At 36.8% G+C, this 26396-nt stretch overlaps 1 long non-coding RNA gene across 1 annotated transcript; it reads left to right on the forward strand.

The window, feature by feature from the left end:
* Positions 1-21429: 21429 nt before the first annotated feature.
* Positions 21430-26375, forward strand: LOC138883280 (uncharacterized). The gene is made up of 2 exons (XR_011404164.1): positions 21430-21707; positions 26042-26375. It is a non-coding gene; the product is annotated as an uncharacterized lncRNA (long non-coding RNA).
* Positions 26376-26396: the final 21 nt, after the last annotated feature.

Consider the following 26396-nt stretch of genomic DNA (forward strand, 5'->3'; position numbering starts at 1 on the left):
TCCCATTTTAAAACAAAACTAGGTTCATTTGGTATCTCAAACTTAACTATCTTTGCATGACAATCGATGATAGCATAGCAAGAAGATAACCAATCCATTTCCATCAATATGTCAAAGTCAATCATATCAAGTACAATAAGGTCAACTAGAGTATCTCTACCATCAACCCGAATCTGACAAGCACGATACACGTATTCAGCTAATAGAGACTCTCCAACAAGAGTAGCAACTAGTAAAGGATCATTCGATAGCTCAGGTTGTCTTACCTCAAAGCAAAGTACGAGGACACATAAGAGTGAGTAAATCCCAGATCAATCAACGCAAGTGCATCAAATGTACAAATATAAAGAATACATGTAACCACATCATTCGAGGCATGGGCATCTTGTCTAGTAAATGCAAAAATTTTCGCTTGACCTCTACCAGCATTCCCTTGCCCTTGATTCACAATATCACGATCTCCAACACCTCGACCTCTATTTCTTGTACATACAACACCTAAAGTATTACGAGTAGTTTGAGTAGGTGCACCTGACTGGATGGAAGCTTGGCTGAAATTCCTTGGAGGCTGAGGGCAATCCCTCAAGTGATGTCCCAACTGACCACACCGAAAGCACACTTTAGTCAGAACACGACACTGGCCCAAATATGATCTATCACAGGCCTGGCAGACTGGAGTAGTGGCATATATCTTCCCAAAATTACAATGTCCAGATGATGATGGTCCCCTAGTACTCTGTTTGTAATGTGGTCTGTATGTGGACTGTAAAGACAAGTGTGTCCCTATTTGAGAACCCTGATGTTGCTGTCACTGATTTCCTGCTCTGCGATTTTCACTAAAATCGCCACTGAAAGTTCCTCATGTTTTGGCCTTCTTACCTAAATCACTATTTGCACGCTTATCACGTCCCTTATTTTCAATCTTTTTAGCGAGATCGACTGCATTAGAGGAGGACAAAATTTTCATCTGTAGGGCTACTGCAGTGTATAGACGACCAACCAATCCATCAACAAACCTCTGAACTCAAGCTTCTTGGGTAGGCACTATGTAAGCAGCATATCTAGTCAGATTACAAAACTTGTTGTTATATGTTGACACATCTATATCTGGAGTCTGAACCAATCTCTCAAAGTCTCTAGCATATTTTTGCCTTAGGCTTTCTGGAAGGAAATGTTCGATGAACAACTTACTTAACTCGTCCCATGTTAGTGGTGCCACTCCTGCTGGCCTTCCTAGCAATATAGTTTCATACTATGTGTTGGCAATATCCTCTAGTTTCTATGTTGCGAGCTCCACGACTCTCTCACTAGAACATCTTAGAGCACATAATGCCTTGAGTGTCCCATCCAAGAAACTTTGTGGATCTGCTGAATTATCAGAACCTGTGAATTTTGGTGATTTCAATTTCAGGAACTCTCGTAGGGATACTTCCTTATTTCCGAAAGTCTGAGTCTATACAGGTGCTTGTGTCTGTAAAGTAGCCTGAGGAGCTAAATTTCCACCCTGAGTAGGCACTAATGCCTCTAACACATTCAATAACCTTGCCATTGTAGGTAACAGTAGGTAAAACAGTTGGCACTGGTGGTGGAGCGTCCTGAACTCCCTATTCTTGCACATGATCTGGCATAGCAGTTTGGGGTTGACCCATATTCACAACTTCAGGTTGAGGAGCGGCCTGTCTTCTAGTCTGATGAGCCCCAATTTGATCTCCACCTGGGGTAGTACCACGTCCAACAGATGAAGGTGTGTGTGTCCTAGCCATCTGCGAAAGAAATACTCCAAAGTCAATCTCAAGTTATCTCAACGCACGATCAAAGAATGAAAGAAGGAAAAACATTCCTAGATGTTCAGTAGCCTAAAGATCATAAGTATGGGCGCCCACATACCCATGAACCAGACTCTACTAAACATTGCTCCATGACTCAGGACTTAAAGCCTAAGCTCTGATACCAACTTTGTCACGACCTAATTTAAGATCATGACCGGCACTTAGGGGTAAGTGCCTCTAAGTAAGCCTCGCCGATATTTTACAGAAAAACGGACAGAATTTCCCCTATTTTTGGGACTATCCAAAAACTTTCATGTCTCAAAATCAACAATCAAACATCCTAATATTAATCCAACCAACAATAACTTTATCTATTAACCAAAATAAGTCTCAACTATTAATAATCCACCCGTTAACCACCAGAAATACTAATTTATATCCAAATTTGATAAGAAAGTGCAATACTCATCATACGTCTATAATAACGAAATAATACTCATGAAACTAAAAGAATGACTAAGGAGCGACTCTAAGAGTTCAAAAAAAGACCATAATGATTAATTCAACTTCTTGCCCACGCGAACAAATTGGGGCTTACCAAGAACTATCAACCAGTGCACTCTAAGTAACGAAATCCTCGCTTGCGTCAATTACTGTCTCTGTAAAAAATATTAGCGGGGAGTAAGTCACTAGCTCAGTGAGTAATAACACTTAACCACAATCGTTTTATTGGGGATAAGTCAGAAAACATGCTAGTATATCAAATAGAAAATACCATAAGAATACCCTTTCTAAAACGGTAAATATAATCAGTCTTTTCATATGTTTCTTGTAATAGAAATAAATTTAACAAATCGGTAATAAACTCAGTAAACACTTTCTCATAGCAAATCTTTATGTTAGGAAGGTTTCCAAGAAAGGATCATGTAATCTGTATCACTATGTGGACCCCTTCGTAAAAAGGAGTCAAATATAACCGTAGGTCCCTACTCGAGAGAAAACTGTAACTGTATGCTAGTTATACCTTCCCACTAGCTAGGGCTATAATTGTACTCGGTAATCGATAAATACAAGGTGCACTAGGTCAAACAAACCCGCCGTTAGCTACGGGATCCTTCAAAGTCTCCTCCCATTTATACTTTTCTTTGTAAACAGTAAATATTCACATAGAAGCATTTTCAAAATAGCACGGGACATTTTAATTCTTATCAAATCAAATAATCTAAATTCCGATAACGGTAACATATCTCAAGTGATAGTAAAATATGTCTAGTAACAGTGAGAACCTTTTAAATAACTGTAAGCATCTCAAGTAAACTATTCAGTACCATATCAAGTAAATGACTTGTCCCACATGCAATTTTAAATATTCGGTAACATATTTTATTTTTAAAATATAGTATAAACCATGCAGGTTATGAAAACATAAATTGCGGTAAGATTACTACTCACGGTACTCGTGCCGAAATGCCAAATGCTTCACCTTGAGCAATTCGTACAACTTCCTCCAATCAATCTATAATTACATAATATCGATCTCATGTTAATTTCCATGTTTAGGATAATTCATAGCTAATTTAGAGTACCCAACCCTCGAAATTTTATATTTGACTCTTAATCAACCGAATTATATTTACCCACGCGATGAGTAAGTATTAATATATCATCTCCAACCTATTCATATAATTTATTAATCCAATTTTATAAAGTTCTATGGATTCTTCAGGTAGAAAATTTTCAATTACGTGAATGAATTAGTGTAATTTTTATTACTCTGTAGAATCTTTAGATCATGGGAAACGAAATTAAAATCTAACAAAAGAAGAAGCTCAAATATTACATGTAAGACTCAATCAATGCTTAAGATTCCTCAACAATTATACTTATGGTTCCAACGCACTGCACCAACTTCTTCCTCCTTCTTTTCTCTTTTTTTTTTCTTTCTTTCTCTGCTCGTTTTTTTTGTTTTTCGTTCCCTGAAGCTTTTTGCTTCGTTGCACATAGGTTCTAATGGGCTTCGACCCTTTTTGCTTCAATTACTTATTCCTTTTTGTTTTTGTTTTGTTTTATTAATTAGTTTCTTTTTTTGCTAATGGCCAATACATCCTTATTGAAGGTGGCGAGGGTACATGAGCGAATTACGCTCAACCAGCGTCCCCTCAGACTTTTGATTTTAAGGGTTTGAAAGCAAAATATATTATCGTCTTTAATATATATACACTTATATATTCAAAAAATTTGTCGAAGTTAACGGGGTTCAATAATCTGTATTCCCGAAGCATAGATCCGTCTCTGATAATGGATATGACCTGAACAAGAATAAGGGTAAAGGAACCCTGCAAAATTAAAGTGTGTAAATAATTTTTTTGTAAAAATATTTAGTATGAAATTTATGTATTTTTCCTACTTCTCACTTAATCCCAGATATTGGCTCAACAAACGATTTTTGGGGGAAAAATAGAAAAACAAGAAAAGGAAGAATGTTATAAAATAAAGGTTGTAAAGTAAATAAATCGAAGACAAATATAGAGGGAGATTGATATTTTTATTCAACTTCAAACTGATCTATATAATTAACTGAAATCTCCTCTATTTATAGAAGAAATGAAGCTGCTGGGTAGGCTGCTACTGCAAGCTGCTGTGTAAGCTGCTACTATACCAGATATAGATAATCTTCTACCTAAGGTAATGTTTATCCATAATGGAGTACCGAAATAATAAGCTCATTGTACCAGGTATGGATAATCTTCTACCGGTAGTAATATTTATCTACAATGGAGTACTGAAAGGATAAGCTTGTTGTACTAGGTATGGATAATCTTTCACTGGGGGTAATGTTTATCCATAACGGAGTATCCAAAGGATAAGCTTCTTCATGAGGCTTATTTCCAATAGAGTACTAAATAGATAAACATGTTTACGGCGGAGTCCCATATGGATAAGTTTCTTCAGGAAGCTTATTTACAACAGAGTACCAAATAAACATTCATAATATAATATATTTATAACACTCCCCCTTTGATGTTTAAAAGATAATGTACCTCATTAAAACCTTACTAGGAAAAAATACGTGAAAAAAATCCTAGTGAAGGAAAAAGAGTACACATATTTTGTAATACGCATTTCTAGGTGTCTCATTAAAAATCTGTAAGGAAAACCCCGTGGGAAAAAAATATTAGTAAGGAAAAAAGAGTGCATCGTGTATTTTACTCCCCCTGATGAAAATCTTGTTTCAAATATTCGAGTCTCCGCATTCCAATCTTGTATACTATCTTCTCAAAAAAAAATTGTAGAGAATATTATCCATCACTATTTCAGATCGATTTAAATTAATATCATCAAATCAAAAAGCTGCTACAAGTCATTTCATTGAGTTGCTTGCAACCTGCCTGCATCAGCTGCTTTTAGAAAACTTCAATGGAGTACTAAATGGATAATCTTCTTCAGGAAAATTATCTATAGCGGAGTAATAAATGAACATCCATAATAATATTTTCAAAACACTCCCCCTTGAATGTTCATTATTATGTGCCTCGTTAAAACCTTAATAGGAAAAATCCCGTGGAAAATAATTCTAGTCAGAGAAAAAGAGTACACTAATAATATACATTGCAAGTTGCCTCATTAAAAACCTTAATGGAAAAACTCAGTGAAAAAAAAACCTGAGCAAGGGAAAAGAGTGCAGAGACTTGGGTATATCAGGACCAAGGAGTCCATCATCCTCTTCTGGAGGTAAGAACGGATCCTTAATCCGTGTAGGAGAAGAACTATATCTTGCTAGTATATTAACAGAAATGCTATGCCAGACCTTGTAGCATTAGCAAGATACATTAGTGCACAAATTGCACTGAGATAGGGTACTTCGGGACCAAGGAGTTCCTCATCCTCTTTTGGAGGTCGGAACAAATACTTATCCACTTCAAATGATCGAACAACCATTGGTGTACTCAATGGGTGATTTGTCCATGTAAAGGCGTTTTAAGACCCTTTCTGTATAGGCAGATTGATGGATAAAGATCATGTTCGCTAAATGTACAATTTGCATATCAAGATAAAGTTGTCTTTTCAAGATCTTTCATCTCAAATTTTTTGTTAAGATATTCAATTGTCTTTTGGAGCTCTTTTGGAGTTCCAACAAGATTTATGTCATCAACAAAAATAGGAAGTATATCAAATTCTGAATACATGGACAAATAGCATCATATATGTAACTTTCTTTCAGCAAAATTCACTGAGGCGATAATACCACATACGCCCAGATTGCTTTAAACCGTACAAAGATCTTTATAATTTGATCGAGTATATTTTTTGAGACATTGAATTATATGCTTCAAGCATTTTAAATCCTTCATGGATCTTTATATAGACTTAATCAAATGAGTCATATAGGTTATGGCATTTAAATGGCATGACATCTCCAGGTGCCTGGACCACAGGTCCGATCCTCACAATTTTTTATAATATTGTGCACTATATTGTATCAAATATATCTTCGACGATCATTTTGTATCGGTTCCTAAGCAACATAACTTGTTGAGATCTTATCACTTTCTTTATTTTCAGGTACCTGGATTTCTTCTGAAGTTTCATGAAATGTTATGTTTCCAGAGCTCATTTTGATCATTAGCTCCTATCATTTTTCAAGGATTGTTACCTTTGGAACCGATTGGTCTACCACGCTTCATGCGTATAGTAAACTCTATCCTTCAGGGACTTTAATTTTATAGGAGCATTTGTAGCTGAAATATGATATTTAATTTTGGATAAGCAAATACTTCTGGCATTTTACTTGAATTATCTTCCAAGTGAGGATCATATTATTGATAATTCAATTCATATAGCATATTTTTCAGCTGTTTATTCCATCCCCCAAAATGTTAGAAAAACTAACATATTAATCTTCTTTGGAAAAAATATCTTTGTGTATTGTGGTAGAGAAATTAATCATATACCACACATCAAAAGATAGTAAAAATATTTGTTTCTGATCCTAAAACAATTGTGAGGGGAGAACTTATCATATATTGTTGGTCTGATGCATATAAGTGCTGCCATATGCAATTTAGAAAATCTTAGACCAACACATGAAGCTTTGTTCTCATAAGCAATGGTTTAGCCATTAATATGAGGTATTCAATGCTAAACCAGCTTGGATATAAACCAGCATTATCAAAATGAACTATCTTGATTTCATAATCTAAAAGTTATGCTCTTAGTTGAGAAAAACAATTTCAAATGTCAAACTGTAGGTTGACAATGAACATACATGTAATCATCTTATATATGCATCTATAAGTGGTTCACATGATAGGTGAATGAGCCCATATTCACGTTTTATATATTTCAGAATTCAGGGGTCTTAGTCCCAATTTTAGCCGGTATAACCAATTTATTATGAAAACAAGCAACACAAGAGAATTTTGGAAGAATCTTCTGGTTCTTCAGTATATGCTTATCATAATTCTCAAATAGCTCATTTAAAAATGGTAAATAAAAACTTCAAGTTTATCATGGCATGTGTTATCTCTTAGTAAACTTGTAGTTTACTATGACATATACTTTTGCATTAGTAAACTTCTGGTTTACTATGATACATGATGTAGTACAAATTGAACATATAAGGCGGATAACTTCTCATATACATATTATATTACCACATATGATTGTGGAAACAATTTTCAATCTTTCAATCATTTGTAGTCTCAATATAATAGCCATTTGTGTTAGTAAATTTCAGGTTTACTACAACATATGTTTTGACCATAATTATATAATATGAATGACATATTTGTATATAAGGTCTTCAAGAGCCTTCATTCATTATCCACAATCTAATATTTATAGGATACTACTGGTGTCATATGTCTTCTAGACAAACAGCTAGCTCTTCAGGAGTTGTTGATATATTTTGTACTATCAAATATTGCTCAGACACTTCTGGTATCATGAGAGAAAATCATAGTCAAATGAACATTATAAAGATAATTCTAAATTTATAAATGTAAGAAATTAAGAATTTTAGTATTTTTACCACCAACTTTGTGATAAATATCTCCTTCAGGGAGAAACGCAGTTAACATCTGAATATTTTATATCAAAGCGGTAACCACTAGTCATTACATCCTTCAGGGAAAGATACATGAGTTGTTATGTCCATCGGGGAACTCGATAACTAACCATAACATATTAATGTGGTCGTAGTAGAAAATATTCGACAAGAATACTTTTGTCTTGGAATAATATTTAATAAAATTATCCAAGATGTTTTACGTACAATAGGTACGTGCGATAATGATCTTTATGCCACAAAAATAATGTTTATATTCTCTATTATTCTAGCTCTTCAAGAGGTGAGTTGTGGCATTTACACTGCTTTATAATATTTTCTTGCTTCAGGAGGAATAAATTTAAAATATGAAAAATTGAGTATATATTCTCTCAATCATATTACCTCTTCTCGAGGTGAATCGTAATATATTTGCATCAAGAGCGCGTTCATATTTACGAATTTATTAATATTGTCACATTCACTTCATAGAATGGATTAATATTATCAAAAGTTCTCATCCTTCAGATAATCGAACATAATTATCTGAACATGCATTAATTACATCAAATTGTGATACTTCAACCTTTTTTAAAATTTTACTACTTCAGGAGCAAATCGAGGTGTGCATTTAATATAGAGAATATTTATGTAGTTTTTCTTCAATTGTAACCATAGAAAGCCTAAATTATCATTTCTGATGGTCATAGTCATATACCACTTCTGGTGGTTAACAAAATTTAGTTACAATGAGATATACAAAATATAACCATTTCTGGTGGTTGTATATTTCTTGAAAACTCTGATGGAGTTTAAGTGGATCTAACAACATTATCCACTTTGTAATTCTTTATTAAGATAATAAGGATAAAATTAAAACAAATACCAAAATAGGTATTGTATACGTAGCATATAACCAAGCAAGCGATGATAAAGATATTAAACCAAATATAAGTAAAAGGCTCAAATTAATTTACACAAATTTGGCCACTTCAGACGTAAGTGATATCCACATCACTATTTCCAAGAAGAAAAACTTACCGCCTCAAAGATATAATATGCCTTATGATGGTCAGAATGAACAAGATCTAACCACGGACGTAAGAACGTCGCCTTGCTTCGGAGATGGACACTGAATTGGCCAGAGCTCAGTCTGCCGTGGTAGGTGCTGATGTCTTTTGCATTATCACGATGCACTCTCTACTGTTGTATATTTTCCATGTAGACTTATGACAATATTTCAACCAATATTCACTTTGCAGCATCAAAAGATGATTGTTGCACCAAAGGCAAAGAACCCGGATACATTCCTCTTTGAGTTGCTATCACATTTCAGTTGTGACAGTCAAAACTTGCAATCGCCGGAAAATTGTGCGAGGATGACGGAAGCAAATAGGCAGCCGGCTGAAAAAATCACAAACACACCGAGAAGGGGAGTAAAGGCGATCAAACCAAAGAAAATAGCTTCGAAGTAATTGCTCAAAATGACAGAGTAACGTGTTATAATAAAGGCCGTAAAGTAAATAAATCGAGGACAAATATAGAGGGAGATTGATATTTTTATTTAATTTCAAACTGATCTATATAATGAACTGAAATTTTCTCTATTTATAGAAGAAATGAAGTTGTTGTGTAAGCTGTTACTGCAAGCTATTGTGTAAGCTGCTACTGTACCAAATATAGATAATCTTCTACTGAGGGTAATGTTTATCCATAACGGAGTACCGAAAGGATAAGCTCATTGTACCAGGTATGGATAATCTTCTACCGGTAGTAATGTTTATCTACAACGGAGTACTAAAAGGATAAACTTGTTGTACTAGGTATGGATAATCTTCCACTGGGGTAATGTTTATCCATAACGGAGTATCCAAAGGATAAACTTTTTCAGGAGTCTTATTTCCAATAGAGTATTAAATAGATAAACATATTTACGGCGAAATTCCATATGGATAAGTTTCTTCAGAAAACTTATTTACAACGAAGACCAAATAAACATTCATAATATAATATATTTATAACAAAGAAGATATTTTTATGTCGTGACAATGACAGTATGGCTCTAATAGTTCGACACCTCCACTCCCATAATAAGACGTAATGTACCTAGCTAGCATTAATTAATCCTTTACTAAAAGTTAGAAAGTATTTAACAAAACAATATTATCGTAAAAAAACTTGATGTAGATATATAGGAACTGCCAACGTAGGATTGCGTTGGATTGGAGAGTAAAAAACCAAGTTATGAAATTTTAAGCGCAACATTTTTAATTTTAAATATTAAATGAGAACGATAGTTTTCACTTTAAACAATGAGTTTTCCTAGAGAAATATTCAAAAAATATACTGTATAGCTGCTATAAAAATAATAGCCGAAAAATATATAAAATTTATATATATATATATTCTTTATGTTATATACAAAAATTATACATATTTTATACATTTTTCGGCTAGCAGATGTAAATAGTTTTTGGTGCGGGCTAAAAGTGATAGTACCCAAAAATAGGTTGTTCACGTCTAATCGTTAATCTTTCTCTCATTTTATCTTCCAACATAAATTCGCTATGTGTCATACGTCGAGATTGCTTTGAAGACATAGTCCGAACTTGACAAAGAAAAGGATATCTTAGAAAATTATTGGATGTTGTTTTTAAATTTGTTGACTACCACTATTTGTCAAAGAATCCAAAGCCATCCAAGAATTAATTAATTTATTAATACTTTGCCAAACAAATTAAATGAAGAATTGCCTAAATTTTAAAAAATTAAGTGAAAAAGTCTATACATTTTAAATAGCGATCATGTCCTAGATCTTGTTATAGTTAATAAAACTTTAGCCAAGCTTCCACTAATGGAAACATACTCGAGGCATTAATTGATTAACTGCAAATTTGACTAAAAAGGACTTTGCGATTAACATAACCAAAATTGGGGAAAATACAGTCGCATTTCAAGTATATCTTATTATTAAGGTCAACACATTTTAAGCTATATATAATTTTTATGAGTTAAATTACGATTGGTACAGTATAAAAAATCTTTTAGATGTACATATTTCTCCTAGGAATAATATGATGTGATTTTTATGACACAATTAATAATTTACTTCATTTTCAAATAGACCTTGCATTAACTTCTTTAGGAGTTATAACTTCCGTAAGTTGAATTTCATTCTTTAATTAATCAAAGTCAATTATTTTAAGAATTAAATTAAAAATAAAAATATTCTCTTTTTAATGACCAAAGACGTACACAAAAAAAAGGATGCAATTTGCATTAATCAAACCAATATATTATAACTATAGATATCTTTAATTAAATTTGTGTATAATATAGATTTTGTGTATAATTCAATTATGGTATGTATCCTTTTTGAGAAAGAATCATTGTATATTACACATTAATTTTAAGTTAAAATAATAATTCTTTATTTAGTACAAGCTTTGTATTTAACCTTATTTGTGAACAGTATACATTACTATAGGTATCATATACATTAATATATGTATCTTTAATTAAATATTGTGTATAATTCAGTTATGGTAAGTATCTTTTTTTGAGAAAGAATTAATTAAAATTTCGTTAATTTCGTTTTGTATTTTACATATTTTTTTTAAGTTGAAATAACAATTCTTTATTTAGTACAAGCTTTGTATCTGATCTTATTTGTGAACAATATACATTACTATAGGTATCTTTAATTAAATTTTGTGTATAATTCGGTAGATATCCTTTTTTAAGAAAGAATTAACTAAAATTTTGTTAATTTTATTTTGTATCTTACATATTAATTTTAAGTTGAAAAAATTATTTTTATTTTAGTACAAACTTTATATTTGGTCTTATTTGTGAACAATATACATTATTATAGGTATCTTTAAGTAAATTTTGTGTATAATTCAATTATGGTATGTATTCTTTTTTAAGAAAGAATTAATTAAATAAATATTTTGTATCTTACATCTATATTATATTAAAGGAAATGATATTATTAACAAGAGGACAAAGGAAAAAGACAAGAAAAATTAAAGTTTGGTGGTTAACAAAAAAAATAAATGAAGGTTGAAAATTCAAAAAGCCCAAAGCTAAAAATGAAGATTTGTATCATTTCTTGAGCATATTCGCTCTTGCACATTGATTTACACATAATTTTTTTAAAAATTAGGATTTCAGATGCCTTAAAAATTGATTTACTTCGAAATTTCCTTAGAAATCTTTATTTAAGCAACTTTTATTTAGGTTTGGCTTCTCTACATTACTTAGGGTTTAGCTTACACACAAATTACTGCAAAGTATGGCTCCAAACTATAACTATATCAGCGAAATATCAACGTCCAAAATGAGTTGGAATTTGAAGGTTCGTGTTGTTAGATTATGGCACGTTCCAGACCGCGAGAAACCAGAAAATCCTAATTCAATTGAATTAATTATTCAAGATGAAAGGTGCATACTCTTTTAGTTGTTATTTTTTTCGAGTTGTGATGTATTTTCTTCAAGTTATGTGCCTTACTAACTTAACTTTCTTTTCAAATTTTTTGTTTTAGGGAGATCGAATTCATGCAACTATTGGAGGAGCTGTTATTAAATGATTTATCATTTAATTATTGATTATTGTTATTGTCTTATGATCCTTTGGTCTTATGTATCATTTTTTAGTTAATATTTTTAATTTGGTATAACTATGTTATGTGGCAGTTCATCAGAGGAGACATTTTAGCATTTTTTTCCAGCGCCTCACTCCTAGAATCTTGAGCCAATTAAGTATTTCTCTGTTTTCTTTATATATGATTTACTCTCTGTCATTATTGGTTATTACATTTGTGTATTTTATTGTCGTGTTGTTGTGATTAATCTGCCAGAAATTTTTATCCTATTTGAGTGATACTATCGTGTTAGAGCTTGCAGATTAGTGAGAAATGGAGAATACTAATTATTATACTGGCAATCCTCATCTGCTGCTGGGTGGACAGCAACAGTGGCCAAAGAACCAGAAACTGGAGGATTCTACATTGAGGTAGTATGCAACTTTTTACTTTAATGCAAAGTTGGATAATTTATTGTAGAGAGCATAATATAAGCTAGATGCATTGAGAAAGTCTAAAAAGATGTCACCTATAGTGACATGGAACAGTGGCTTGTGACTATGTTATCTGCAGTCCAAGTGCATGAAGCTCATCTAGATTCTGATGTTGGCGTGATGAGATCTATTGGCTTCCTAGAATCCAAGCTATTGATGTATCTGAATATATTTTATTCTATACTTAATCAAAATATCTCAAAGTGTGTAACAATTTTAGATGCCAACTAAGTTTCCTTCTGAGGGATCATTCTGGCATGTCTTGTTCATTATCTTATCAATAATATATTCATTCTGGCATGTCTTCTTCGTTAACTCATCAGTAATACAATATATGTTGTCTCTCATTTCCATAAAAAATTATCGCTCAAGGACCAGAAATTCTTGAATTCTTACCCATGCCTTTTTGTAGTGATAAACCTCAATACAGAGGACAACTTCTGGAAAATGCACTGCAATATGTCCATGAGCATTTGCTACAATAATGTTCCCTTGGGCACATGCTTCATATCAAGAAAATTGTATAGCATCATTATTTTTCGTGGAACATTCATATCAAGCAAATTGTATAATATCATTATTTTTATGGAACATTTATTAGGAGATGGAATGAAAATTTACCGGAGCCTTAATATGTTTTTAATGCTTGGTTGTAAGGATGATATTAACACTAAAATATTAGACTTTACGGTGTGCATCGTTCTTTTTAATTATCTGCGCATCGCGCGGGTATTAATACTAATTATAGTTAATAAAACTTTAGCCAAGCTTCCACTAATGGAAACATACTCGAGGCATTAATTGATTAACTGCAAATTTGACTAAAAAGGACTTTGCTATAAACATTACCTAAATTGGGGAAAATACAATTGCATTTCAAGTATATCTTATAATTAAGGTCTACACATTTTAAGCTATATATAGTTTTCATGAGTTAAATTACGATTGGTACAGTATAAAAGATCTTTTAGATGTACATATTTCTCCTGGAAACAATATGATGTAATTTTTATGAAACAATTAATAATTTACTTCATTTTCAAATAGACCTTGCTAACTACTTTAGGAGTTATTACTTCTTTGGTAATACGACACATGTACTTTTTACCTAATATATAACGCAACAAAGTTGCCTAATTTCAAGAACAAACGGAAATTAAATACCAAAGGTATTAGGTGAACCATAAATTTTGAATTTTTAGGACTAATAACATTATTCCTTGACTTCAAGGACCAAGAAACGTGACAATCTAGAACAATATATCGATTAAAAAAAAATATAGTGCATCTGTTTTAGCTATTTATATAAAGATTCCATAAAAATATGGGTTTGTTACATCAATAACCGACCAGATTCAATGTTTACTTTATCTAGCCCCTCTCTCTCTATCTCTCTCTCTTTCTCAATATATATATATATATATTGCTTAGACCAAAAAAAAACTTTTTTCTTTATTATCATATCGACACGTAGTCATGGGTTCGATCCCCACAGACAACGCCAAATTGTATGACCAAAAAGTGTTGAGCCCTTGGTTAAACAAATTAATGAAGAAAATGGAGGATAAATCTTAGCCAAATATAATTAACTCTAGATCTGAGCATATGGAATACGAGAATCGAATGAGGCCGAGCTTACATAACACTTCTTAAGATTGTTAAAAGACATCAAACATAAATGATACGTTTACATCTTTGATATATTGCTCCGTACTTGTAAGGGCAATGAAGGAAAGGAAGGAATGCCATTGATAATTATGAGATCTATCTTTATTGATTCAACAATGACGATTACAAAGGTTTGCAACCAAAATCTAGGCTTTCTCTTTGTTGTTGGAGGTCTCCTCCTGTTCTTCTGTTCCTTTTTCCCTCCAGGGACCCCCTCCCCCCCTTTTCTTACCTTCTTACCTCATATATATATTACAAATCTTTTCTTTTGTCTAACAGTCTTTAACCAACATACCCCCTCTCTTGACTATACTCTTCCTTACTCGCTCAAGTATTACGACATGTATTCTGCCGTGCAAGCTTTCAGATGGCTCGATCTCGGTAGTGGCCGAGATACTCATCGTTATTACGCCTTGTGGGTACAACCATGGCTCGGTCGACCCCTTATCATTCCTTTTAGTGATAATCCATTTGTGGTTAGATTTTGACCCATACAGTTAGTCCTTCCGCCCGTTGGGATCGCCTCTTGGCGAGCTGGATGGGTGGACTCTATTGATTGAAAAATTAGGAGAAATCTGAACATGTTATGCGATGAGCGAGGTCCTTATTCGAGGTAGCGATGTGACGCTTCAAGAATTTTATTGGACCGTTACGTCAGTTCAGAATTGGATTGTCACGTCAATTCAGGATATGATGAATGCTTCTTATGCGTCATTATGGCGCACGTTTCCTAGCCGTCGTGTCGTTTCTTGTGCCCTTTCCATTTTCTGATTGGCGGCTCTTGGTTTTCCCGCTCAGGGCATTTATGTCCCTATAAATAGGGGGAAACCTCTCATTTGATTATTGCGCTTTTTCAATCGTCTAAGAAAGAACTTTGCAAACTTTCTCCTCCTTTGCTAGTCTTTCATACTTCTGCTTTCAAGAGAATTCACTATGACCATTACCTTTTTTCCTTCACCGTTCTCATTTATTTCGATCAAAGAAGACAAATGGCTAGTGCTCATTCCTAGTCTGATAAAGTTGTTAGTGCTCCGGTGCCGGAAAGTGACGTATCCCTACTCGAAGAGGGAGTGAAGGTGGTAGAAGACGAGGGGTTTTCGACGGTGGATAAGGTAGTTCCCCATCTCGGGAAGATGAGGACTGATTTTAACAGCCTTGCTAGAGATAAACCGAAGCCCATTCCTTACACGATGGATGCCGAGGCAATAAAGACGTTTAAATCCAAATGGTGGATTCTCGGTCATATTGAAATGGTGTCGGCGGGTAAGGATATAGTGCATTTGCACCGCCCGGGCTACTGCGCATTTTACGTGTATCCCTTTGTCATTGGGTACATGCTTCCCCTTCCTTCCTTGGTGGTGGATTTCTGCCATTACTATGGAGTGTGCCCGACCCAACTCTCTCTGTACGCGTACAAGCTCTTTTTCATGCTCATCAAGTACGCAGAGTTGGCTGGCCGAGAAATCTCCCTAGGACACATGCTCCTCCTCTTCGCCTCCCATTTTCTTCGAGGTATGATGATCCATATGCTTCATCGAGGGACCAAGGATTTGGTGGTGAAGATGGACGATAAGGCCGACTGCTGCTTTTGGGAGAGCTACTTCTATGTTTGAACATGACATATCATGTTGGACCCAACAGGGTTTCCTGAGACGTGGAACTTCACTCGTGAGTTTTCTTTTATGCAATTTTTCTTATGACGGTCATCGGTCATCTCCTATTCACGACCATTGAGGATTTGCTTTTGTTTTTGCAGCCGAGAGACTACCTCCCCCACTAGTTGCCGATATCTGCGAGTGGGTGAGCACAATTCTCCCCCACACTATGGGGATTCGTGAGAAGGCGCCTTTCCACGAGAAGTTTGGGCGCTACCTCATACTGGTGAGTTGGCTTGTTGCAGGTTTGCTTTGTTCTTTGTTTCGCAATTTCTTTAGCTTTGTCATTATATGATCGGATTCCTCCTTATTGACAGGTCGGAGAGGAGTGAGAAGGACGAGGGCTCCTCCGCTCGCATTCCGTCAATCGGTGCCCTCTGCCCGGCCTGCACCAAGAGCTACTGCCCGACCTGCGCCCCATCCGAAGCCGTGTGTTTGGAGGTTACTCCTCAGCCGGAGACTCTGGTTCCCACAGTCCGTTCAATGGGCGAATCTTCCCGCGTTGTTAGTGGAGAGGCCTCATCAAACAGAAGAAGGGTAGTGTTGGAAGAGGCTTCTCCAGCCGAAACATCTTCGAGGGGAGACCTTGCCTCGGCGGTGCCTAAAATTGGCGGTGGTGCCAACCCGGCCGTAGAGATGACGCCCGTTGCGAGTGTTTAAGGGGCTAATAGGGCGGAGAGACAGAGTTTCGAGGCTGTCGTTGCTGTTTCAGGCGGCCCTTTGACATCTAGGCAGAACCACGCCCCCTCTTTGGACAATGAGAGGGGGAAGTGCGTCGTGATTAAGGATTATGAATTTGAATCCGACATTGACCCCGAGGACATGAGGTTGTTCGAGGAGGGCTTTTCCCGAACTGGTAAGAGCGGAAAGCCCTTCCCAAATACTCAAAATTCCATCGGATCTTAACCTGCTGCAAGACATGGTGGATTTGGTGTTGCAGATCGATCTTCTATGCTCCACCGCTAAAAGCGGAGCTTTTCAGGATGTCAGCGATTCTGAGTTTTCACGCGATGTGGTCGCGATGTGCCTAAGGGTGAGTTCATTTTTGTTTTCTTTGCTTTGTGACCTTTGTCTTTACTGACTCATTTCCTCCCTCTCTTCTTCCATTTTCTTAGACTTACATGGTGGAGGTCGAGAGTGCTCGTAGGGCTGAGACGCATGCCGAGATTTTTCTGAATATGGTCGAGATGTATCGGCGATATCGCAACAGATGTCGTGAGATACATGAGCAGCTCGGAGCGGGCGCCAGTACCCAGTATACCAGGGAGGAGTTGGAGAAAAGAGATGAGGAACTGATGCGGTCTATCCGTAGATGTAGTGAGCTTGAGGAGCTGTTTCATGCCAAGGACGAAGAGTTTGAGGTGGGCAAAGGGGTTGCCGCGAAGTGCGAGGACCTTCAAGCAAAGGTGCTATCTTTATGAGCGGAGCTTGAGCAAAATGCTACTAGGGTCGACGCTCTGAGTGCATAATAGACGGAGAAGGTGGCCGGGCTAGAAAAGAAAGTGGTCGAGATGGAGAGAGCCGGGAATGCTCGAGTGTCGGTTTTGGCGAGGGAGGTGGCGCTGGAGGACACTATCAATATCCTTAAGTCTGAGCAAAAATCTAAGAGAGTGACGACCACACTAAGGGAGGCACGACTTGAAGAGCGAATTGGGGAACTTGAACGGGAAGCTTCGAGCTTGGGAGATCGAGTTGTGTCTCTTGAAGCCGAGAAGGCGTAGTTATTGGCTCAAGCTCCACCCCCCCCAAGAGTCTGCTTCTGTTATTGTTCCATGCCACCTGTATGAGCTATGGGCCTATGCTGAGTCCCAACGTGATATCTACAAGGGTTTGTGGGAGGCGAAGAGTGTTCCAAAGACCTCCTTTGAAGATGCTCGGGCGAAGGCACGAGAGGCTCGTACTGCCTGCGGTTACAACCCTGGGATGCCAGAGGCTGGTGATGGAGTTGATGTTGAGGATGGGTTCCCTTCAGATGATGATGATGTTAGGGAGAACGGCGGTAGGGATGATGCGAGTGAAACTTTGTTGCAACCTTTGTACTTAGTTTTTTTTTTGTTCTTTTGTTGTTTATTTTCATCTTTTTCTTGAGGGCCCGTTTTGGCCTTTTGTTAGGTGAGACTGTTGTGCACGTATATTTGAATGAAATAGTTGTTTCGCCTTCGTTTGTGTATCTTTTGATTTTCTTTTTCCTTCCCTCCCATTTGTTGTTTTTTTTGGCGTAGACCTTTGGATTTCTTCGCGACGAGTCCCTGAACTTTTGATTGGGAATTCGAATGAGGGAGGATCTAGTATGCTCGATCCGAGGGAAGTCGGATTTCGTTATGTGAGTTCGAATGAGGTCACCTCAGATCTTCAAGTTCGGACGAGGTTGACTTCTGATTTTCCAACTTGGGCGGAATTAACTTTGATTTGTGTATTCGAATGAGGTTGAATTGACTGGCCAACTTGGGCGAAGTCAAACTTGACTTATGTATTCGAACGAAGTCGAATTTAGACTTGCCATCTTGGGCATAGTCGATTCTGACTTATATGTTCGAGCGAGGTCGAACTTTCCTTTCATTTGGTGATGGCCGATAGTCGTGAGGGTGTTAATTCGAGCGACGTCGGAATTGTAACCCGTTGTAAATTTGAGCGAGGTCAAACTTTCCTTTCGTTTGGCGATGGTCGATGGCCTTAAGGGTGTTAATTCGAGCGAGGTCGAACTTTCCTTTTGTTTGGCGATGGCCGATGGCCGTAAGGGTGTTAATTTGAGTGAGGTCGGTCGGAATTGTAACCCATTGTAAATTTGAGCGAGGTCGAACTTTCCTTTCGTTTGGCGATGGTTGATGGCCGTAACGGTGTTAATTCGAGCGAGGTCGGAATTGTAACCCGTTGTAAATTCGAGCGAGGTAGAACTTTCCTTTAGTTATGGCCGTGAGGGTGTTAATTCGACCGAGGTCAGAATTATAACCCATCGTAAATTCGAGTGAGGTCGAACTTTTCTTTTGTTTGGCGATGGCCGATGGCCGTAAGGGTGTTAATTCAAGCGAGGTCGGAATTGTAACCCGTCGTAAATTCGAGCGAGGTCGAACTTTCTTTTCGTTTGGTGATGGCCATGGCTGTAAAGGTGTTAATTCGAGCGAGGTCGGAATTGTAACCCGTTGTATTATTTTTATTGGAGAACATTACACGTCGCCTTATTGTTTATGCGTGGGTCGGGGTGAGTCCCGGTATGCTTGGTTATGCTTTCATTGGAGAATACTGTGCATTTCATGGGTGAGTCCCAGTTCGCTTAACTTTGCTTTCATTGGAGAATACTGTGCGTTTCATGGGTGAGTCCCAGTTTGCTTAACTTTGCTTTCATTGGAGAATACTGTGCGTTTCATGGGTGAGTCCCCTATTCTAGATATTGTTTCTTAATAGTCTACCTGTGCTGAACCGTTTCTGTTATTTGTAGTACGGTACAACCTAGAGGGCTTTGCTCGGTCATTGCTTGCAAGATGGTATGGTACGGAACCTTTTCCTGGGGTGTTTTGGTAGCGTTCGTTCCTTGTTCGCATCCCTGTGAGAGTGCTCGTGTTCCTGTTCAGAACCAACAAGAGAGCGTGATAAGTTAAACCCAAATGAAATTGCCTATTACCTTGCCCTAGTAAATCGGTAAAAGGAGGAACGGTGTTGTAGGGTCGCTCACTTTGCCTCGTACTCGAATGATGATTTTAGATTTGGCGGTCATGATTGGCTTCGTCGTTAATCGCGTCTAGGCTTCTCGTGAGTTGGACTTACCTTGCCCGTTGGAATATTAAAATTGAGTCCCAGTCCGACCCCGTTCGATATGCACAAACAATGAGGGAAACACGTCATACTTTGTTCATAAATCATCCAGTGCGTGTGGGTACAGAAATAAGGCAGGATATGCCTGTTATTTTAAAGAATCATACAATAGGCTATCATCCCTTCGTAAGAGGTGGAAGTGCAGGCCGGTATATAAGGTGAATACGTCAAATGGGATTGCGGTCATGCTAAGCGCATAGTGACTGTGATCCTACTTTAAACATGCATATGACATGCAAAGCCCATCGCTATAGGTGAGGCGTGGGTTTTGCATAGACATAGATCATAATTTCTATTTCATGTAGAGATTTGACCTAGATTGGTTTAGTTATCTCAAAAACTTATCTACCACTTTTCCCAGTCGGTGTTTATACCGAGACGGTGAGGCTATGACAGCCTGGAAGTGATACTTGGCTGGTTTTAGATCTAAAGGAAACTATAAAATGGCTAAGAAATCCCCACAGATGGCGCCAAATTGTTTGACCAAAAAGTGTTGAGCCCTTGGTTAAACTAATTAATGAAGAAAATGGAGGATAAATCTTAGCCAAACATAATTAACTCTAGATCTGAGCATATGGAATACAAGAATCGAATGAGGCGAGCTTACATAACACTTCTTAAGATTATTAAAAGACATCAAACATAAATGATACGTTTACATCTTTGATACATTGCTCCGTACTTGTAAGGGCAATGAAGGAAAGAAAGGAATGTCATTGATAACTATGAGATCTATCTTTATTGATTCATCAATGACGATTACAAAGGTTTGCAACCAAAATCTAGGCTTTCTCTTTGTTGTTGGAGGTCTCCTCCTATTCTTCTGTTCCTTTTTACCTCCAGGGACCCCCCCTTTTTCTCTTCTTACCTCATATATATATATATATATATATATATATATATATATATATATATATATATATTACAAATCTTCTATATATATGTTACAAATCTTCCCCTTTGTCCAACAGTCTTTAACCAGTATACCCCCTCTTGACTATACTCTTCTTTATTCGCTCAAGTATTACGACATGTATTCTGCCGTGCAAGCTTTCTGATGGCTCGTTCTCGGCAGTGGCCGAGATATTCATCGCTATTACGCCTTGTGGGTACGACCATAGCTTGGTCGACCCCTTACCATTCCTTTTAGTGATAATCCACTTGTTGTTAGATTTTGACCCATACAAGTAGAACTTTCAAAACGAATTGAGCCATTTCAGTCCAATAAAATGGAATAGATTATGTTAAATGTAATGATATATTTAAAATCATAAGTTTTAGAATTCACAAAATACCACAAATTTAAGATCACAAAATATTAAAAAAAAAAAATTCTTATTAAATTGTGCCGAATTAAACTATGTCAAATAAAATGAAACGACACCAATTGATAGCCACTAATATCAGTTGTCAACTTTCCAGCTTTCCGCGAGCAGCTGCTAACCGTTTCTTCATTTCTTCTCATGACTTTAGTTTACAAAAATCTTCTTTCCCAAAGTATATTGTTTCTCAATTCATCAAATATTTCTTGCTGGAGAAAACCAACTTTAGAAAGAGGAGCTGGAAAAAGACTGCAAATTGTGAATTCCCAAAATAAGAAGAAATGTTTGAGGTGCAAACTCTTTATCAAGACAAAGATAATTCCCCTATTGCCTGCTCTTTCCACGGCCACACTAATGGTAGTTATCATCTCCCATTTCTTGATTTTGCTGCTTAATTCCTGTGTTTTATTTCTCTATATAAAGAATATGTGATAAGAGTTAATGTTTCTTGGTAGGAAATAAAAATGGTTAGAAATAGCTGAATAATAAGTACTTTTCCGGTTCAGGGAAGATTTTTGGAGGGAATTAACTTAGTTCCATTGTCGGAAATTTAAGTTGTAAGAGTTTAAGTTGTAAGAGTTGACAAAAGTTTGACTTTCGCGTAAACGACTTCGGATTGGTGATTTGATGGCATGCTTTGGAACTTCACTTTTGTCCAAAATTTTGCCTTTTGTCGTTTGAAGGAACCATTTTGTCCCTTATAATAGGGCACATAAAGTGATTACTCAAAATAATCCTTTCAAATTAGTGTTGCCTTCATTACATCTAGGGGATGGGATTGTAAAAAAGGCAGCTCGGTGCACTAAGTTTCTGCTATATGCGTGGTCTGGAGAAGAGCTCGGACCACAAGGCTTCTATTGTATGCAGTCTTACCTTGTATTTCTGCAAGTGATTGTTCTCACGGCTCGAACCAGTGATCTTCTGGTCACATGACAGTAACTTTACCAGTCACGCCAAGGCTTTCCTTCTGAGGATGGGATTGTCCTTAGGAACTATTCCACACCATTAGCATCATTATTTTCTTCCCTTGTTTTTGTGTCGCATCGCCAACTTAAATCAGAAGTTTCTAGTTACCAATTAGGTGCTCGTTTCACTTTATCTTATTTTTCTTCCCAAAATGGAAAAGGTTATCTGGTTACCTATGTTGCTCGAGCTCTTCAAAAATGTTGTCTCATGTGTGTCGGATCCTCCAACGTTCGAAAATATTGGAGGATCCGACATGGGTGTGGCAACATTTTAGAGGGTCCATGCAGCATAGCTGGTTATGGCTTTGCATATTTATGGGGAAATTGAGCAGCATAAGAAGTCCTAAGGTCTTCTAGTAAAAGAAGTTTTTAGTCTGTCGCATTGATTTTGCTAATACTTCTTCGAAGTATATATTTTAAAGAATCAATGAACCTCGCTCGCCTCAGTAAGAAGCTCGTCTTATCCCTCTTTCATTTGAAAATGGAAAAACTGAGAGTAAAGTGCTAAAGTAGATGAATCTGGAATGTAAAGGAAAATGGGGGGATAATGTGAAAAAAATTTAACAATTATGAGGCAGATTGTTCCCCTGCCTCTGCCATCCATGATCCTGCGTTGATTTACTACTTATCCGACCCCTAAAGGCACCCAACTTTTCCAACATTGATGAGATTGAAAGAGCTTGAGCCTCTTATAAACTTAGTTTATGGGAGTGGATTTTAACTTGGATTTACAAATTTCGGTACTGGGAATTGAGGTCAAATTAGTGTAGTAATAACTCAGGCCTTTGCTGATCAATTTCATTGCTTGATGGTTTGAGGCGTGACGCCTGATTTCTCCCCTTCCCGCCTTATATGTTACTTGATTTGAGTATTTTATTGGAGACAAGAAATTGATGCAGACAAGTACTCCTAGTATTCAGATGTTTTTTTGTACATTAGTAAAAGTGTGCAACGCACCTCCTAGTATTTAGCTTGAGGGAAATGTTAGATTCTTTAGTGACAAGAGAGAGCTTATAGCCTTTGTAAAATCTGAGTGTTGAGTCTTGACTTATGGTGCAAGAAGAAAGTGGTTAGACGTAGCTTCCTCGTCTCAACTAATGTACTCCAACCTATAGAAGGGACACAATTTCCTTGTAATACTACGGTACCTCAGTTCATATTTAATAAAACTTTTACCTTTTTCATCCAAAAAAAGTGCGCGAGATACCATTTCCATCCGATATAAGTTATAGAATAGCTAGTCAGAGGAGGATAAGGCATTGGGATTGTATAGGGTCTACTAACATGTTGTCATCTGAAGGAAAACAACTGTGTTGAAGCTAAAATTTTGTATGCCAGAAGCTGAAAAGATAACTGGCTACGGCTCTGCTTTTTTGGAGGATCCGACATGGGTGCAGCAGTATTTTAGAGGGTCCAAGCAGCATAGCTGGTTACAGCTCTGCTTTTTTGTGAGGAAATTGAGCAATAGAATAAGAAGTCCTCGGGTGTTGGGAGTAAAGAAGTTTTCAGTCTGTCACTTTGAGTTTGCTAATACTTCTTCAAAGTTATTTTTTTAGATCAGTGAACCTCACCTCAGTTAAAAGCCCGTCGTATCCCTCTTTTGCTTCTTTCGTTAGTAGATGAATCTGGAATATATAGGGAAAATGGGATAATGTTAAACAAGATAGTGTTCCCCTGCCCCTTCCATCAGTGGCTTGCTTCTGTGTTTATTTATCGTCTACCCCACCCCTTATGATACCCAACTTTTCCCAACATTGATGAAATCGAAAGAGCTTGAGCCTTTTATAAACCTGGTTTATGGGAGTGAGTTTTTTTTTGTAGACAAGAAATAGTTGCCTCTTGTTGCAGGCAACTACTCCTAGTATTCAGATATTTCTTTGTACATTAGCCCTTTCTTGAATTGAGAGGTTTTCTGTGAGATAATAGAGAATGCTAAATGCTCTATATCATCTATTGTTATTCGATGGAAATCGCCAGGAGCTCAGTTCATTAAAATAAATTCAGATGGCTGCTCGAAGGGAAATCCAGGTCTTATTGCAGGTGGAGGCATCATCAGAGACCATAAGGGCAACTTGGTGACTGCTTATTCTGTCCCTTTTGGCTACACCACAAATAATATAGCTGAAGCCTTAGCACTGATAGTTGGAGTTGTGATTGAGGTGGACTCCCTACTGCTATAACTGTGAATACAGGAATACAGGACAATTGGTTACTTGGAGTGGCTAGAATTCCCTGGAGCATGACAGATATAATTTTAGAACTGAACTCTAAGCTAAATCAATTGGATGATAGAATCATTTAACATTGCTACAGAGAAGGGAACAAAGTGGCTGATACACTCGCAAATCATGGCCTATCCCTTAGACAAACTACATGTAACATCTACCAAGAGAAGCCAGGGGAGAGTACAAATTGGACATAATGCAGCTACCTTGTTTTCGAATGAAGCAGACAAGAAGCATCCATTGCCTAAACAGAAGTCTCGATAGAGTGTACCAGTTTGATGTTCCATGATGCTGATATTCTTTATTTATTTATTTATTTATACTGGAGAGGGTTAAGTCCATCTCATATTGTGGGAGCTAACAATGAAAATATCTAACCTATCCTTTGTAATGGATTGAGATTACTCACTCCACAATGTTTATGGGGTTTGGTTTGGCCCCCCCCCCCTGTGAATCTTGATCTGATGGAATAAATCTCTCATCCATGCTCATGAAGGAGGTGGATGCTTTAGCCCAAAAAAAAAACCAGGGGAGGATAAGGCGTTTGGGTTGTATAGTGTCTAGTAACATGTTCTCATCTGAAGGAAAACAATTGTGTTGAAGCTGCTGCAATTTGGTACACCAGAAGCTGAAAATAAAACTTTGAAGCAATTGAGTTCTTGGAGAAAACTGGAAATGTATGTCAAAAAGCAAGAGGAAGGAAGATAAGAGAGAATAGATTTAGGGCCAAATAGGAGCATGGGAGTTTCCGGGGGTAGTCTACCGCTATATTGCTCACTCTGAATATCCTCCAAAAACATACTACTTTTGGAGGATCTGACACGCAACCAACGGCATTTTTGAAGAGTCCGAGCAATATAGGTCTGCCGTACATTTGGATATCTAGAGTGGCGTCTGAGTTCTGTTTTGGTCTGGAGCTATAGCCATAGGTTTAGGTGAATACCATTGTTTGAGTTACCACGATGTCCGGTCATTTATCTTTAAGTTGTTGAGCTATGTGCATTTTGCTTGCACTCTTAAAAATGCCGCCGGATACGTGTCAGATCTTCCAGAAGTGGTACATTTTTGGAGGATCTGAAACAGGTGCGGCTGCATTTTTGGAGAGTTCGAGCAATATAGATAGTAGGTTTAGGTGAATTAGTTGAGTTGCCACGATGTCCTGTCATTTTCTCTGAATGATATAGTAAGCTTTTATCTAGATCAGTGACTCTTGTCCTTATCACACAAGATCAAATTGATTATTTGAAAAATCTTCTTTTATATGGACCCTTTCTCTTAATCCTAGTACCGTTGCTTTCATTTGCTATTTCGCTGCTGAATCTTTTAGTTTAAGAGTAGAACAATACAATATTTTGAAGTGAATAGAAGGCATTTCTCAGTAGTGTTTACTGTGGCAAATTAATCATTTGTGTGAGATTGATGCATGTTAGTGAGCCACTTGACTTTCTAGCTTCTATTCGTTAAAGTCATTAGCAGCTATTCAAATTTTGATAATCAACAGGAGATGAAGGACTATTTTCTCTGGCTCCGCCTCACCAAGGAATCGATGGAGAATGGAGCGATGGATCTGGAGTAATCGTCTATAAGTGGAACGACAAGGATAAGAGGCCAAATGCAGGAAGAAAAAACTGGAAAAAGAGATGGAGTTGTTGTGCCGAGTATGATGAAAATGCTCCACCTTGTAGGCAAGGATGGCATGTCTCATATGATGATGGAATGCCATGACATATATGCAATAAGAGACATTTTTGTTGAGTTGAAGTGTCTATTTGATAGGTAGTTAAGTTAGAATGTGTATTTGAAACTACAATAGTATCAGAAGCGAACTTAAAATTGATCGGCTTATAGATATTTTC

The sequence above is a fragment of the Nicotiana sylvestris genome, chromosome 1, assembly GCF_000393655.2.
Source record: "Nicotiana sylvestris chromosome 1, ASM39365v2, whole genome shotgun sequence".
Lineage (NCBI taxonomy): Eukaryota > Viridiplantae > Streptophyta > Magnoliopsida > Solanales > Solanaceae > Nicotiana > Nicotiana sylvestris.